Below are 18789 nucleotides of genomic sequence, written 5' to 3' on the forward strand. Positions count from 1 at the left end.
ATACATGGGGCAGGGAGCTAGAAGTGGGGGGTTGAAACCTTTGAAAACCTTTATTAAAATATGTTTTTAAAAATCTAATCCTACCAACATATTTAGTAAGTAGAAGACTGGGACCTCACCTTGAAAAATAGACTTATAGACATGAGGCTCTAAAGGAATGCACTACAGGTTGGTTCTAAATTGGAAAGGAACTATATGCTATGATGAACTATAGATTTAATAAGGTTATTCACAGAAATAAATTAGTAAAGAGGACTGGTGATATGACTCAGTGCTAAAATGTTTGCTGAATAATTATGAGGATCTGACTTTCCTTCCCAGCACCCATGTAAAAGAAAACTAGGCATGGAAAGAAATTGCCTTGCCCCCAGTTCCTTGCTTAGATGTTGAAGATGACTCATACTTTGAATATTTGAATGATAACTAAGATTACTGAGTTGGACACTTAATCTCCATAGTCATATATTATTAATATTTAGAAATGGGGCCTTCTGGGTCATTTGCATTAGATGAGACCATAAAGATTGGAGCCTCATGATAGCTTAATCACTATAGGAAGTTAGGCTTAACCTAACAGGGTTGCTTAGTCTTACTATGCAGATTCTCTGTGCCATGTTAGCATGGAAACCTCAACAGATGTCATATAGCTAGCCGGCACATGTTCCAGGACTTCACAGACTAAGGGACTGTTCTAAAGCAGTCTTTTATGTACTCTTTACCTGGCTCCAGACATATGATTAGCCAATTTTGCCTGATTAGGGTAGTTTTTACCTCTTATTAAAGAATCTCTTATTTGTAACATGTAGAAACCATCACATAAAACTACAAGTGGTTAAAATACAGAAAAAAATTATCTTAATGTGTCTAACCACATGAATCCATGTATAAAACAACTCCTGCACCTAAAGCTCAAAGAACATCACATAAGAGAAGGCAGGAAGATTGTAAGAGTCAAGGGACCAGGAAATTTACTAGGACATATGTCTGCTTGATACAGTGCAGAAGACTATATCCATTATTCTACAATAATATGGCTTCCTACACAAGACCCAAACAATTGCAATCCTAAGAGGTTTGCTAACATGAAAGGGAGAAAGCTCAGGAGGCCCACCCTTAGATAAAAAAAAAAAACCTCAGAAAACTAAAGACTTCTAAGAGATGAAAAATTAATCTTTTCCAGGGATGAACATCTTAATTGATTATGCAATACAAAGTCAACCCTGTTGAAGTCTTATATATACAAGAATTATCAAATGGATTAAGCAGATTATCCTATGGATTTACACAGTCATATTTATTATATGTAACAATAATAATAAAAGAATTCTTGAATTTAGTAGACAGTAAAAAGAAAATGGGAGGAGTTAGAAAAAGAATATAAGAGGGATTAGATGAAGGAAAGGGACAGATGAAATGATGATATTATGTTTTAATAAAGAATTTACATAATGTATGAAGCTCAAAGAAAAGGAATACCAGAAGGTAGATTCCTCAGTTCTTCTTAGAAGGGAGAATAAAATACTCATGGGAAGAAATAGACAAATAGAGGAACAGGAATTGGAGAAAGGATCACCTAGAGACTGGCTTACCAGGGGATACCTCCCATATGCAGCCACTAAACCCAAGCACTATTTCTGATTCCAAGTAGTGCTTACTGACAGGAACATGGTATGGATGCCTCCTCAGAGGCTCTGCCAAAGTCATATTGATACAGAGAAGGATGTTTGTAGCTAACCATCAGACTAAACAGGAGGACCCCCATAAAGGAGCTAGAGAAAGGACTGAAGAAGCTAAAAGGGTCTGCAACCCCATGCAATGAACAAAATGATAAACTAACCCAACTCACCACAGCTCCTAGGGACTAAAACACCAACCAATGAGTTTTCACAGAGACACCCATGGCCCCAGGTGCAAATGCAGCAGAGGATGGCATTGTCTGGCATCAATGGGAGGAGAGGTTTTTGGTCCAGTGAAGGCTCGTTTTCTCAGTGTAGGAGAATGCCTTATGAGGTGGAGAGGGTGGTTGGGAGAGGGAGCACCTTTATAGAGGCAATAGGAGGGGGATGGGGTGAGATTGGGGGTAGGAGATAACATCTGAAATGAAACGGCAGACAATATGAAATAAAAATGAAATAGAGTATTAATAAAATATTGTAAATAAAATCCTAAGCATTTACTACTGCAAAAAACACTGAGCCAATCTATGGATAATTAAATACATCCTACACATATCCTTGAGTCCATCCTCACCGCTCATAATTATTGGGACATCTTTCATGAACTACTGGGACAGTCTCTACTCTGTACCCTGGAGTTTTCCATTCTCATTAGTTGCTTCAACCTCTTTTTGTCTCAATCTGCTTTCCATCACACAAATATGATGTCAGCACTTTCTGAAAATCTTTCAGGGGTGCTCATCATCCTCAGGATAATGCTGCTAGCCCCTGGCCAGGCTGCATCACATCCTTGCCTATTCTCCACTCAATTGTCAGCTCTAATTCCACTATTGTCTCCAACATAATAGCACTGAAGTAATCTTGAATCAGTTTTTCTTCCTCAAACATACTATGCCAATTTGCTCTGCAATTTCTCTGCCATATGCCTCAACAGTAAACCCCTTTTTATCGTTTTCATCCTGTCAAAAATAAAGGCTTACATTCTTCACACTTTAGTTTGGCTCTTTCTGCTTCTATAGATTCCCCATATGTTCCCTTGCTATATATTCATAAATCTCTGTCAAATTGAAATTTCAGTGGATTCCAACTATTTCTATGTACTACTCTTTTCTTCCAACAATAATGTTTACATAAACAAAACTAAAGCCAGCTCTGTTTATCTGTACAGTCTCAAGACAAGGCCCTTGCCTGAAACCATTGATACTTTCCCCATTAGCTACTTACTATATTGATGCAGCAGATTAGATGATAAAGGTGCTTAAGAAAGGAAGTGTTTATTTTGTCTCATAGTTCAAGGGTACAGGTCATTTTTGTAAGGAAGTCAGGGCAGCATGAGCTTGAAGTAGCTAGTTACTGTGTGTACCCAGGCAAAAAATACAAAACGAAGAATGCCACGCAAACTTACAACCCAGCTCCACACCGTCCTGCCACTCAGTTTCAAAATGCCAGGTCCCTTTGTAGTCTGCTCACCATAAAATGAGTTTTAAAATCCAATAGATCCAGAAATTATGGCTCCAAACCATTTTCAATGAGTAGCACACAGATGGAAAGTTAAAATGTAGAGGAAAACCCCGTATTTTTCTCTTGAGCTCGAAACAAGGAAGAGCCTTTGAAGATTCTTCCTCACAATGCCAGAGCTGCAGGTCCCATAATCTTCTATAATCATCAAAGGATAATAGAAACCCAGAGCTGATTTCAACTGGCTGCCCACTTTAAAACAGTGTCCATACTTCTGAGACTCCCTTTTGTCGCTTTCTTTTTATTTTCTCTCAATTTATGCCATTTCTAAGTTGTATACATGGCAAATAAGTCATCCTTAATATGGTGTAATTACACACTCTAAGGACAGAATGGAAAAAGTTATGATGTCATATTATACATCATTGAAATGGAAAAATTGAGCATTGTAATGTCACACATCAGCCTTTTTGTGTTTTAAGCAGCAGTATGATAGGAGTTAATGAAAGTGTTAATGTCAGTGAAAAACTATGATGATCAAATGTATCATTAAAAAGTCAAAATCCAACATTTAATGACACAATGGAATATTGCTATGTCCCAATTCAGCACTGTGATATCAATATTCAGCAACATTGTGTGTCAGTTCAGCATTATTTTGTCAGTGTTCAGAAGGAAAATGACACAATAAAATATTATGATGACATAACGTACAATTGTGGCATCACAAAGGAGCATTGTGATGATATAATAGTATACTATGAAGATAACAAAATGAAAAATAATAAAACACAAATGCTATCTGTGACATCACAGTTAGCACTATATCACAATTCAACATTGAAATATCACAGTTCAGCACTGTGTTGGTTAATTTGAATATTGTACTTAGCGAATCCTACACTGTGGTATTTGTGTTCTGTGAAGTTATAGCAAAATGGAACATTCTTAGTCAGCATTGTCATGTCAAAGTTGAGTGTTGTGATCTCATATTTCATTATTGTAAGGAAACAATTTAACATTTTAATATAACAAGTAAGCATTTGTGTTGTCAGATGTCAGTATTATGATGGTAAAATAGAGCACTGTAATATCACAATTTATTGTTCTATTGTCAACATTCAACATTGTGATGTCATAGTTCAACGTTGTGATGACACTATTGCCGTGTCATTAGACATCCTTTTCATATCACATTGCAGACCTGCGGTGCCTTATTGTAGCATTATGATGGCACAATGAAGCCTTGTCTCAACAGTACAGCACTGTGGTCTCAAAACTCAGTACTTCCTAAATACCATTGTCATTTCATAATTCGGTATTTTCTTGTCATAATTGATGCTTCATTTTCATTTCTATGACAAAATCTTAATCAAAAGTAACGTAGGAAAGAAAAAGTTTATTAGGCTTATAATTAATTCCAAGTTTTAGCTCATCACTTGGGTAAGACCAGGCAGGAACTTAAGTAGCTAGTCCTATAACATGCACAGTAAAGTGAAAAGACATGAAACCTTGTTTTTGCGTTATTTTTCTTCACTGTTTTTTTTTTTTTTTCAGTGTTTGAGAGTTTTGGACATGAACACTGTATTTAACATACGGTCTCCCTCTTCTCCTCACTTGCTCTTGAATTTGTCACTTTATTATATAATTGTTATTGTTATACATGCATGTACACAGATACACATAAACATAACTTACTGGGTCCATTTGTTGCTGCTGATATGTCAATGTGTTTGAGATTGATCACTTGACATTGGAAAACCTATTTGGTGGCTTACTTCTGAAGAAAACTGATTCTTCCTCTCTCAGCAGGCATCCTTAGCCTCTGGCCCTTACAACCTTTTTGCCCTCTTTGGTGTATAAGGGTTTCTGGGGCACTGTGTATAGGGGTTCTGAGATAATTTGGGTCTGGGAACTCCTTTGTCACTTATGTTCTACATTTTGACTTGTTTTGGATGTCTGTATTCATCTCCATCGACTAAAATACTGAAAATTCTTTGATGAGGGGTAACATTTGCATGTGGCTATGAGAATAAATACGCAGCTAAAGTTACACTGGTTTGTGTAAATGGAAGTAATAGATTACTCCTTGGTCTCCATTAGTAGAAAGCTAATTTTAAAGTATCAGATATGCTCTAAGGCTTTTATTAGGTAGGGTGTTGCTTTGGGTGAGAAAGCATTCCTGAAAAAACATGGTGCTGGTTTTAAAAGTATGAAAAATGGGAGAATGAGGGGATTATAGAGGTTTAGTCCAATATTATCGTGGTTGTAAGCATAGTAGCATACAGACAGAGATGATGCTGGAGAGGCAGCTGAGAGTTCTAAATATGGGTCAACATGCAGCAGGAAGTGGACAGTGAGCCACTATGCCTGCTTTAAACTACTGAAACCTCAAAGCCCACCTTTTAGTGATGGGTTTTCACCAATAAAGCCAGACCCACTCCAATAAAGGCATATATCTTAATAGTGCAACTCCCTATGGACTATGGGGACCATTTTATTCAAACTACCACAGTTGTGGTGTCTCTACACAGCAATAGAAACCATAAGACAGAAGATGCTACTAGGAACTGACTGTTGCTGTAAAAAACCTGACCATCTTTTGTTTGAAGAATGTGAACTTTAGCACTTTGGATTAAGAAAGCAGTTGAACCCTTTAAGTGGGACTTAATCAGACATGCTGGTAGAAGCACTGAAGACAGTAGTGCTGAGAGTAATTTGAACTGTGAGAGTCTGGCTCAAAATGTTTCAGGAGACAACAAAATTAATATGTGGCCTAAAGTCTGGTTTGTGATATTTTGGTAAAAAATGTAGCTGCTTTATTTCTACCCTTCTCCAAAAAATCTGTCTGAGGTTAAATTGAAGAGCTGTGAATTAACAAACTTTGGAAGGGGAGATTACAAAGGAGTCTTCTTGTATTGACTGTGTTGCTTGATTATTAGTGAACATGCTTATGCAGGTCTACAACAAAAGGAGCAAACTGAGCAAGGAAAATACAAAATGTACAATTTGAAGAGAAGAAACACCAGGGTATTTAATGGAACTGAGTCCAGTGCTCAAGAGATGAAGAATTTAATGAAAAATTTGATGGTCATGGAAGAAACGAAGGGTAACCTTAGGGCCAGAACCCACCCAGTTACTTTATGGGAAAAAAAATGTTTCCAACTTGATAAAGAACAGTTTAGGCCAGGCCTGGTGGCAATGAGGAGGCAGAAGCTACCAGATTTCTATATTAAAGGCCCCTCTGTAGAGCAAATTAGTTCCAGGACAGTGAGGCTCAGACAGTAAAGGAAACCATTCAAAACAAAAAGCTGATCAGAATGTATTTTAAAGAGGGGACAGAACTTGGCATCTCTGTCCAGGTGATTCTGCCATTAGAGTTATGGCATCTTCCTCTGTGACTAAGAAGTGCCACAGAGGTCATTTGTGTGTCAGGTATCACCCTTAATGGAGGTCCAAGAAGGCAGTTGTGTAAAGTTGAGAAGGTGAAGCCTAAATTGCCATGGACACCCCAAAATGTTGTAGATGCCAAAATTATGGCATAGTTATGGGATACATGACTAAGTGTTTGCCAACAGAGAGTGGAAACAGCCCACGACATAGAAGTGAGTTGCAGTCAACAAAGGTAAAATTAGTTGAAGATTTAAAGAACACTTTGAGCTGGAGATACAGAGTTTGGAGTTTGACCAGGTGGTTTGTAGCCTTGCTTTGGTACCGCATTCCCTCAATTTGCTCCTTTTTCTCACTTTTGGAACAATAATACATAGCTTCTGTCATTATATGTTAGAAGTATATAATCTATTTTTTTTTCATTTTTACTTTACAGTATATTACAGTTAATCTCTAGAGAGACTTTGGCCTTTGAAATATTAAACAGTATTGAGATTATTGTAGACTAAGGTTAGGAAGTTTCATGAGAGTTCTACGAGTTGGACAGAATGCAGTTTTGCATTATGATATGGCTACATGTTTAAGGAGACAAGGAAGTAGAATGTGATGGTTTGAGTGAAAATGGCTCTCATAAGTCCATAGGCAGTAGCACTTTTTGATGTGTGGACTTGCTGAAGTAAGGGTGGCCTTGTTAGAGAAAATGTGTCACTGGAAGTGGGCTTGGAGTTCGTGAATGTTAGGGTTAGCTGAGCTCAGTGTCTCTCTGTCTTCCTATCGCCCACCAGTACCACGACTGCCTGTGTGCCACCATGCTTCTCACTGTAATGATAATGGCCCACACCTCTCTGCTACAAGTCAGCCCCAACTAGTTTATTTCCTTTATAAGAGTGGCCATAACCATTGTTACTTCACAGAAATAGATTTCTGACTAAGAGAGTGAGAAATCTAACTCAAAAATAAAGTGAAGAGAAATTGTTGAGAAGGACACCCAACATTTGACATCTGGCCTTCACATGTGCACATACATGTATAATCTCATCCACTTGATCTAATTTGGGGAAGATTCCTTTTGCATGTTAAGCCTGTAATGAGAGGTAAACTATTATTTTTGAGTACAAGCAGTCCAACATTTATTTTGCATTTATTAGGTATTTGTCAAAATACATCCTTTTTCTGTGGTCTAAAATGGAATTCAGGCTGTGGTTTTAGTGACAATGAGACATGTATCCCAATTTTGCGAGTTCAGCTCTCTGGAAAAACCCTCAGTCCCCGGACACATAGGTGAGGATGGCTACCCCAGGAAGCTGCTCTTCAATTACTTGAATAGACCTGAGGTACTTCAACACACACTAAGAATTCAACACCTGTGACTGTGTCTCTGGGCAGGTTGAGTCTATACCTGGCAACAAACATGGACTATAGAGATTTTTCCAGCCTTTCTCCTCAATGCTCCTCAGAGAACGAAGATCCCACTGCATAATATTAGGCCACTTTTCAAACATTCTCAGGAGCCTCACTAACCCAGCTTCTTAACATGATATAAAGATTACATACTTACTATGTATCAGAAACTCTGCTACATTCTTAATGTATATTTAAAAGTGCTTATTTTCTGCCTCCTCTGAATACAACTTAAAATCCACCAAAGTAAAACAGGCTCCTCTCTCTCTCTCTCTCTCTCTCTCTCTCTCTCTCTCTCTCTTTCTCTCTCTCTCTCTCTTTCTCTCTCCCCCCCCACGTGTGTGTGTGTGTGTGTGTGTGTGTGTGTGTGTGTGTGTGCAAGTAATGGGTGGTGTGATGTGTGTGTGTGTGTGTGTGTGTGTGTGTAGCAGAAGGACATGTGCTCAATCAGCAGAACCTATGTTAAAAGCAATCTAGGTATGGGAAAGCTTTAGTAATCCTAGAGCTGAGCCAAAAGAGACAAGCCAATCTCATGGGCTCACTGGGTAAATAGTGCCTGAGAAACAATAGTAGAAGGTGCCATAAGACCTCCAAATGCACCTGCACACAAGTGAAAACCTTTACACACTAAACCTCACACACATGCACACAATTACACATATAGGCAGGTATAGATATATCCAACGTATGTAGGACTATGTATAAATGGGAAGAATCAGGATTAATACTTGGGTTTACCTAACCTCAAAATATGGCTCTTGAAAAACACCTTAAATGAGTTAAAATATATTAGCTACCTCCACACAGCACCTAGACCACTGCAGAGCAATATACTCCCTTCAGGTGTTTCTTCTCTATCTACTTAGCTATAATCCTCAACATAGTACAGAGACTTGTGGCCAATGGAGCCATTGAAACTGCCTCACTCCTGCCTGCTGAGTCTATTCAAGCCTGAACTAGTATGAGTCAGAGCCAGCAGACTGGCATTAATTGCCAGTGACACATCTGAACCAAAAAAGGGAACCTTCCATCAGTACCTGTCTCTTCATATCACAGTGGGAGTAATCTGACCCGACATCCCATCACCATTTGACAGGAGTGTCACTGTCTAGAGACACAAAAATAATAAACAGAAAAAGCCCAGCAGAGTGACAGCCAGAACATCTGTGTGTGACAAATGGAAGTGGTCTGCACAATCCAGGATAGATATATGTTGGTTATTGTTTATACAGCTCCTCCATTTAGAATGCCCAGCATCTGCATTTTTCCCTATCAAGACTGTGGGAAGGCACATCAGTTTCAAAGAATCTTGCCTTGAAATCTGGGTGTGGGACCGAGTGTCATCCCTGTCACTTTCCTTCTCATAATCATAGGCCTTTGATTGCTTTCATCTTTCAGCTGTTCTTAATTCTTCATTCTACCTTCAGCATTTACTTAACTGTGGATTTCTTTGTCCTTATATTTCATTTCTTCTCCAAATAAGATAAAAGTAAAGGAATGCATTTGGGCCCAAGGTGGAGTGGAGACTGTAGAACAGTGGTTCTCAACCTTCCTAATGCTACAATACTTCAAGGGAGTCTTTCATGTCATGACGAACCCAACCATAAAATTGTTTGGTTGCCACTTCATAACTGTAATTTTTCTACTGTTATGAATCATAATATAAATATCTGCTATACAGGACATCTGCTATATGAATCCCAAAGGAACTGTAAATTCAAACTCTCAGATTATAATTTGTCCTGATATTCTGGAGAAATTCTTATACCCTTCTTTCCTGCCAAAGCCTCCTATCTTTGTTGAAAGTCCTTTGTGTTTTTTTTTTCTTTTTTCTTCTTTTTTTCTTTTTGGTCCATCAACTCTTCCTTCCAAAACAAACCCAAACCTCCACACTTTCCTTTCTTTTGTTACTCAGAACCAAGTAGATCCTGCTACCTCAAGATAGGCAATAACAATGGTCTCAGAAAATATTTGGGCCTGACATAGAAAGCAGAATAGGGGAAATGACATTTTAATGCACTTGTAATAGTAAAGACACATATTTTTCTTTGAGGCAGTGGTGGTTAATATTGACTGTCAACCTCACAGGATCTAGAATTACTTAGGAAACCACTAGGCATAGCTGTGAGGCATTACCTAGATTAGGTTAGCCCCTGGGCATGTCTATGAAGTATTACCTGGAGTCAGTTACATTGCATTGGAATACCAGTTCTGAATGTGGGCAGCCTCATTGCTCAGGCTGGAGTCCCAGACTGAATAAAAAAGAGGAGCATGGCTGAGCAATGGACATTCATCATTCTCTGCTTCCTCTCCTTGGGCTTCTGGTGCTGTGATTTCCCCCTCATGGAGGACTGTATGTTGGAAACAAAATAAGTTCTTTTCCCTTTAAGTTGCTTTAGTCAGGGTATTTCATCATAGCCACACCCCATTTGCTTCCTTGCATTTACCATGGGTGGTTAAGGATACTGTGTGGCATCTCACTGCCTTGTAGGGGATTTCTGTAAATGGAACTTCAGTACAAGTTGATGGTGGACATCACTGTGGAGTTGCTGAATTAACACCAATCTCTGCACTATGCTTACTTAGCACAGACTATGAATGCTGGGTTTAGATGTGCTGTCAACACAGAGCAAGAACAAGACCATCACACATCAAACAGGACCACACCGTAGTACAATAAGGTGGTTACAGTTCTAAGTGGGCCCTACATGTTATTGACTCTCACTGGCTTTTTTATTTTTCTGCTGACCATGATCCTTGACAGCCTACAAACTCAGGGTCCACCTCTACTACTAATTATCGTTGCTGCTTGTCCATTGGGTGACCCAGGTCTGCTTTCCAGCTCACCTATCACTTTCTTTGAGCTGATTATTTTGAAATGACTCTAGTATGTAGATTCTTTCATAATATATCACTGATTTTGTTGTGATCATTACAGCATGAGTTTGTTTTAATTTACAAGAATCTCTAGCATTTCTTCTAATACTCAACTGTCAGAAAAACGTGTTTCTCTCACTCAGTGTTTAACTTTTCCCAATATTTTGTGAGACTTCTCTATTTGGAGCTGAAGTCCCTCCACATCACTATATACAGAATCAGAAAGCATATGAGACTGAGAGGAATGCAGTTTGAAAGGAGGAAAAGGCTGGGCAGTGCAGATTCAAGACATTCATTTGTCATTATTTGACAAATGAAATGACTGAAACAAGGAGAGATAAATGAAATAAACATGGAAAAAGCAACAGAGAGGGGGAGTTAAGTGGGCAGGAAACTGTAGGAGCTTTGGGATGCAAGCAGAATCTGAAAGATTAAGGTTTGAAAACTGTTATATTAAATATGACTTTAAATAATATGAAACGCCAAACTTCAAATACTTACACAGTAGCAACAGCTATCTAAAATATTGTTATCATTCTGTTTTAAATTTCCATATAAGACTACATTGTACATTTGGCATGTTTTTTTCTGTGCTCTCTGCAAGCTCTTTTGAAGCCCTCTCTCTCATATTGGTCTCCTCTGCTCTAAATGATTTCAATTCTACTTTTATGCCACACATACATAATTTTCAGATATATCTTTTTATTGGATATTTTAGGGATTTTCATTTAAAATGATAGCCTCTTTTCTCCCCTCCCCATCTTTCCTCCCCCTCCCCCTGCTTCTATGAAGATGCTCCCACTCCCACCCAACCACTTCCAGCTCATTGCCCTGGAATTGACCTACAGAGGGGAAAGGAACCTTCCTAGGACCAAAGGCTTCTCCTGCCATTGATGCCAAACAACACTATCATCTGTTACATATGAATCTGGGGCCACGGGTCTCTTACTGTGTACTCATTGGTTAATATGTTAGTCCCTGGAAGCTCTAGAGGATTTGGTTGGTTGATACTATTGTTCTTCATATAGGGTTAGAAACCCCTTCAGCCCCTTCACTACTTTCTTTCTCTAAATTCTCCATTAGCAACCCTGTGTTCATTCCAATGCTTAGCTGCAAACATCTTCATCTGTATCAGTATGGCTCTGGCAGACCCTCTCGGGAGACATCCAAATTAGGTACCTCTCAGTAAGCATTTCTTGGCATCAGCAATAGTGACTGTATTTTGTGGCTATATATGGGATGGATACACAGTTGAGCCACTCTCTGGATGGCCATTCCTCCAGTTCCTGCTCTACTATTTGTCCCTGTATTTCCTCCCATGAATATTTTGTTCCCCCTTCTAAGAAAGATGGAAGCATCCACATTTTAGTCTTCCTTGTTCTTGAGCTTCATAAGCTTCTTCTGGAGCTTTGTGAACTGTTTCTTTGTTATTAAAAGCTTATAGGTTTATGTCCACTAATTAGTGAGAGTATACTGTGTGTGTTCTTTGTGACTGGGTTACCTAACTCGTCATGATATTTTCTAGTTCTAAATATTTGCCTAAGAATTTCATGTAGTCATTGTTTTAAATAGCTGAATAGTACACCATTGTGTAAATGTGTCCCATTTTTTATCCAGTCCTCTGTTGAAGGACAGCTGGATTCTTTCCAGCTGTGGGATATTGTAAATAAGACTGTTAAGAACTTAGTATAGCATGTGTCCTTGTTTTATATATATATATATGTTGGAGCATCTCTTGGGTACATGCCAAGAAGTTGTATATCTGGGTCTTCAGGTAGTACTATGTTCAATTTTCTGAGAAACCACCAGACTGATTTCCAGAGTGGTTGTACCAGCTTGCAATACTACAAAACATGAAGGAGTGTGCCTCTTTCTCCATATCCTCACAAGAATCTGCTGTCACCTGAGTTTTTGATCTTAACCATTCTGACTCGTGTGAAGTAGAATCTCAGGGTGGTTTTGATTTGTATTTCCCTGATGACTAACGATGTTGAACATTTTTAGGTGCTTCTCAGCCATTTATTTCTCAATTGAGAATTCTTTGTTTAGCTCTGTACCCCAATTTTAATGGGGTTAATTCTCTGGAGTCTATCTTCTTTAGTTCTTTGTATATATTAGATATTAGCCCTCTATCAGATGTATGATTGGTAAAAATCTTTGCCCAATTTTTTGGTTGCCATTTTGTCCTATTGACAGTTTCCTTTGCCTTATAAAGTTTTGAAATTTTATGAGGTCCCATTTGTTGATTCTTAATTGTAGAGCATAAGACATTAGTGTTCTGTTCAGGAAATTTCCGCCTGTGTTTCCATGTGTTACAGGCTCTTCCCCAATTTTTCTTATATTAGTTTTAATGTATCTGGTTTTATGTGAAAGTCTTTGATTCAGTTGGACTTGAGCTTTGTGAAGGGCAATAAGAATAGATCGATTTGTATTCTTCTACATTCTACCCTCCAGTTGATCCAAAACTACTTGTTGAAATGCTGTCTTTTTTGTTCCACTGGGTGGTTTTTGCTCCTTTTCGAAGATCAAGATATAATAGGTGTGTGGGTTTATTTCTGGGTCTTCAATTCTATTCCATTTCTCTACCTACCTGTCTCTGTATCAATACCATGCAGTTTTTCTCACTATCGCTCTGTAATACAGCTTGAGGTCAGGGACGGTGATTCCTCCAAAAGATTTTTATTGTTGAGAATAGTTTTCCCTATCCCTGCTTGTTTGTTTGTTTGTTTGTTTGTTTGTTATTCCAAAGAGTTTGAAAATTGATCTTTCTAACTCTATGAAGCATTGAGTTGGCATTTTTATGAGGATGGCATTGAATATTTTGATTGCTTTTAGAACGATGGCCATTTTTACTCTATTATTCCTGCCAATCCATGAACATTATAGACATTTCCATCTTCTGAAATGTTCGATTGCTTTCTTCAAAGACATGACGTTCTTGTCATACAAACTTTTCACTTACTTGGCTAGAGTCACACCAAGATATTTTATATGGTTTGTGACTGTTGTGATGGGTGTCCTTTCTCTAATTTCTTGCTCAGCCTGTTTATCCTTTTAGTAGAGGAAGGCTACTGACTTGTTTGTGTTAATTTTATATCCAGCTACTTTGCTGAAGTTGTTTAATCAGCAACAGGTGTTCACTGGAGGACTTTGTTGGGTCATTTAAGTATACTGTCATATCATCTGCAAATAGTGATATTTTGACTTCTTCCTTTCCAATTTGTATCCCTTTGACCTCCTTTTGTTGTCTAATTGCTCTGGCTAGGACTTCAAGTACTATATTGAATAGCTAAGAGTAGACTAGGAAGCCTTGTCTGGTCCCTGATTTTAATGGGATTGCTTCATGTTTCTCCGCTCTAAGATTAATGTTGGCTTGTTTGCTGTATGTTGCTTTTACTATGTTTAGGGGTAAGACTTGAATTCCTGATTTTTCTAAGAAGAGGTGTTGAATTTTGTCAAAGGATTTCTCAGCATCTTATGACATTATTTTTTTTCCTTTGAGTTTGTGTATATAGTGGATTACGTTAATGGATTTTCATATATTGAACCATCCCTACATTCCTTGGACGAAGCCTAATTAATCATGGTGAATGATCATTTTGATGTGTTTTTAGAATCAGTTATTGAGTATTTTGTTGAGCATTCTTGCATAAAAAACTGGTGTGAAATTCTCTTTCTTTGTAGGGTCTTTCTGCGTTTAGGTATAATTGTTGCTTCCTAGAACTTACTATGTAGTTTTTCTTCTGTTTCTAATTTGTGGAATAGTTTGAAGAGTGGTTGGTATTAGGTCGTCTTTGACCTTCTGATAGAATTCTGCAGTAAAATCATCTGTTCCTGTCCTGTTATTGTTGGGAGATTTTTAATCACTGCTTCTATTTCATTAGTTGTTATGGGACAGTTTAAATGATTTGTCTGATCCTGATTTAACTTTGGTACCTAGTATCTGTCTAGGAAAATTTCCATTTCATTCAAATTTTCCAGTTTTGTTGAGTATAGGTATTAGTAGTAGGACATGATTTTTTGAATTTCCTCAGTTTCTGTTTTGATGCCTTATTTTTAATTTCTGATTTTATTACTTTGAATACTGTCTCTGTGCCCTCTGGTTAATCTGGCTAAGGGTTTATCTACCTTGTTGATTTTCTCAAAAAAAAAAAAAAAAAAAAAAAAAAAAAACAGCTTCGGGTTTTGTTGTTTCTTTGTATAGAACTTTTCATTTCTACCTTGTTTATTTCTGCCCTGAGTTTGATTATTTTCTTCCTGTCTACTCCTCTTGTTTATATTTGCATTTTTGGTTCTGTAGCTTTTAGGTATGCTGTCAAGCTGCTAGTGTAAGCTCTCTCCAGTTTCTTTTTGGTGGCACTCAGAACTAGGAGTTTTCCTCTTCACAGTGCTTTCATTGTGTCCTATAAGTTTAGGTATGTTTTGCCTTCATTTTCATTTAATTATAAAAAGTCTTTATTTTTCTTTATGTCTTTCTTTACCAAAATTTCATTAAGTAGAGAGTTGTTCATCTTCAATGTTTATGTTGGATTTCTCTTGTTTTCATTGTTGTTGAAGACAAACATTAATCCATGGTGATATGATAGGATGCATGAGATTATTTTAATATTCTTGTATGTGTTGGGGTCTGTTTGGTGACCTCCACCAATGCTTAATTTTAGAGAAGGTACCAGAAGGTGCTGAGAAGAAGGTATATTCTTTTGTTTTAGGATAAAATGTTTTACAGATATCTGTTAAATACTTTTGGTTTATAACTTCTGTTAGTTTCACTCTTTCTCTGTTTAGTTTCAGATTACGTGATCTATCCATTAATGAGATTGGTGTGTTGAATTCTCACACTGTTATTGTGTATAGTGCACTCTCTGCTTTGAGCTTTAGCAAAACTTATAAAGGTGGGTGCCTTTGAAATTAGAGCAAAGATGTTCAGAATTGAGAGGTAATCTTGGTAGATATTTTTCTTTGATTAGTTAGATGCATCCTTCTTTATCTTTTTTAATAACAGTTGGCTGAAAGTTGATTTTATTAAATATCACAATGGTTACTTCAGTTTGTTTCTTTGGACCATTTGCTTGGTAAAATTTTTCAGTCTTTTACTCTGAGGTAGTGTCTGCATTTGTCACTGAGGTATGTTTTATGTATGAAGCAAAATGCTGGGTTTTGTTTACCAATCCATTCTGTGAGTCTATGTCTTTTTATTGGGGAATTGAGCCCATTGATGTTAAGAGATATTAAGGAATAGTGATTATTGCTTCCTGTTATTTTTGCTATGAGAGGTAGAATTATGTTTGTGTGGCCATCTTCTTTGGGTTTGTTATAAGAAACAACAAACTTGACATATGCTTTTTCTAGGTTGTATTTTCCCTCCTTTTGTTGGATTTTTCCATCTATTTTCCTCTGTATGGTTGGATTTTTTGGAAGATATTGTATAAATATGGTTTTGTCATGGAATATCTTAGTTTTTCCATCTATGGTAATTGAGAGTTTAACTGGATATAGGAACCTGGGCTGGGATTTATGTTCTCTTAGGGTCTAAATAACATCTCCTCTGGATCTTCTACCTCTTTTAGTCCCTGTTGAGAATTATGTAATTCTGATAGGTCTATATTCATATGTTACTTGATATTTTTCTCCTAATGCTTTAATAGTTTTTCCATTTGTGTGTGCATTTGGTGTTTTGACTATTATGTGATGGGAGGAATTTCTTCTCTGGTTTAAACTTCTTGGAGTTCTTGGTCTCATTATATGTTCAAAGTCATTTTTTCTTAAGGGTAGGGAAGATTTCTTCTATAATTTTGCAGAAGATATTTACTGGCCATTTACTTGAAAATCTTCACTCTCTCCTATACCTATTTTCCTTATGTTTGGTCTTCTCAGTATGTGCTGAATTTCCTGGATGTCTTGAGTTAGGTAATTTTTGCTTTTTGCACTTTCTTTGACTAGTGTGTTAATGTTTTCTATGGTATCTTCTGCCCCGGAGCTTAGCTTCTCTTTTCAATCTCTTGTCTTCTGTTGATGACCTATGATGACTCCTGATATCTTCCCTAGTTTTCTATCTCCAATGTTGTACCTCTTTGTGGTTTTTTATTGTTCATATTTCTATTTTTAGATCCTGCATGGTTTTGTTCAATTTCTTCACCTGTTTGGTTTTACTTTCCTATAATTCTTTAAGACATTTTTATATTTCCTCTTTAAGAGCCTCTACTTGTTTACCTGTATTCTCCTGTATCTATTTAAGGGAGTAATTTATGTCCTTTATAAAGTCTTCTATCATCATCATGAGATGTAATTTTAAATTCAAATCTTTCTTTTCTGATGTGTTGGGATATCCAGTATTTGCTGTGATGGGAGAACTTGGTTCTGATGATGCCAAAGTTGTCTTCATTTCTGTTGCTGAGGTTCTTGCACCTGACTTTTGCCATCTGGTTATCTCTGTCCCTCCTATGGGCCTGTGAGACTGTGATCCTTGGAGTAATAATGTTCTTGGGAGACCAGCTCTCTCCAGGCAGATTTTGGGTCTGGAGGGCTGTGGGACAGTCTTTTCTTTAGGCACAGATGGAGAACAGCAGAGTCCTGTGCCAGGTCACCTCAGGTTTTTTGTGCCTTATGGACTCCAGGAAGGTCTCTCCTTGTGCGGTAATTGGAGCAAAAGTGGGGCTTCACCTGTGGGCTTCAGATTGAGAGTGCTTCTGAGAGACCAGTAGCTTTTTGGACAGGTTTTGGTCTGGAGGGTCATGGAAAAGTCCCAGCTTTGTGTGCAGATGGGTGTTGGAAGTATAGCTTTTGTCATATAAATTTATGAGAATAAAAGTATGCTATTTGCAGGAAAATCAGTGATATAAGAGATAATCCTATTAATCAAATTTAACCAGTCTCAGAAAGAAAAATATTATATGTTTCTGCCATTTGTGGTTTTTAAATGTTATATACAGCAGCATTACTTCAAGTACCTTGTAGTCACATATGGGTGAAAACTATTACAGGGAATAAAGCATATGCAAGAATTTTTATCACAGACTTTCAAGAACAGTATTATTCTAATGTTCTTGAAGGACATGAAAATATATAGGTAACTGAAGAGATGGCTTAGTGGATAAGAGTACTAATTGCTCTTCCAGATGACACCAGTTCAATTCCCAGTAACCATATGGTGACTCAGAACCATCTCTATGCTCTCTCCTATAGTGAAGACATTAATAAAATATAGCACTTGTATGCATAAAAACAGATTAAAAATAAAAAAAAAAACAGAAGAAAGATAATTTTTTAGATGAAAATTTCCCCACAAGCTAAGGTGTTTGAATAGTTGGTCTTAGGAAAGTAACAATGGACAGGCCTGGTGAGATTGTGTTGTGAGTAGCCTGGGTGCAGAGAAGTCTGGGCCGAGTGCATGGAAAGTGCCACCCACCTTCTGATTGGTTCAGGGGAGCAGGAACTGGAGGGACTCAGTATCCACCCAGAGGGTCCAAGCATGCAGAACAGGCACTCAGGCCATCTGCCACAAGGAACAGCAGAGATCCAGGAAAACAGGCCAGGTACATGAGAGAGAGAGAGTGGAACCAATCACTGACAACAAGACCATGTATAACCACAAACAACAAGATGGCAAGAGGAATCCAAAAGAACTTACCCAATAAAAACCAAAACAACCTGGCAACACCAGAACCCAGCTATCCCATCAGAGCAAGGAGCAGAATGCCAAACATTCCAGAAAAAGAAGACTCAGACCTGAAATCATACCTCAAGATGATGATAAAGATACTTAAATGAGAATGGGAGGAAAATCATAAAGAAATAGAAGCTTTTAAAGAGGAAACAAGAAAAACACTTAAAGAAATGAAAGACTGAGAGGAAAACAGAACCAAAGGGATGAAGGAATTGAAGAAGAAATTTAAAATGGAAATGGAAACAATAAAGAATCCACTAAAAGAGACAACCATGGAGGTAGAAAACCTTAAAAAGAAATCAGTAGTCACAGATGCAAGCATCT

The sequence above is a fragment of the Micromys minutus genome (assembly GCF_963924665.1).
Source record: "Micromys minutus genome assembly, chromosome: 24".
Lineage (NCBI taxonomy): Eukaryota > Metazoa > Chordata > Mammalia > Rodentia > Muridae > Micromys > Micromys minutus.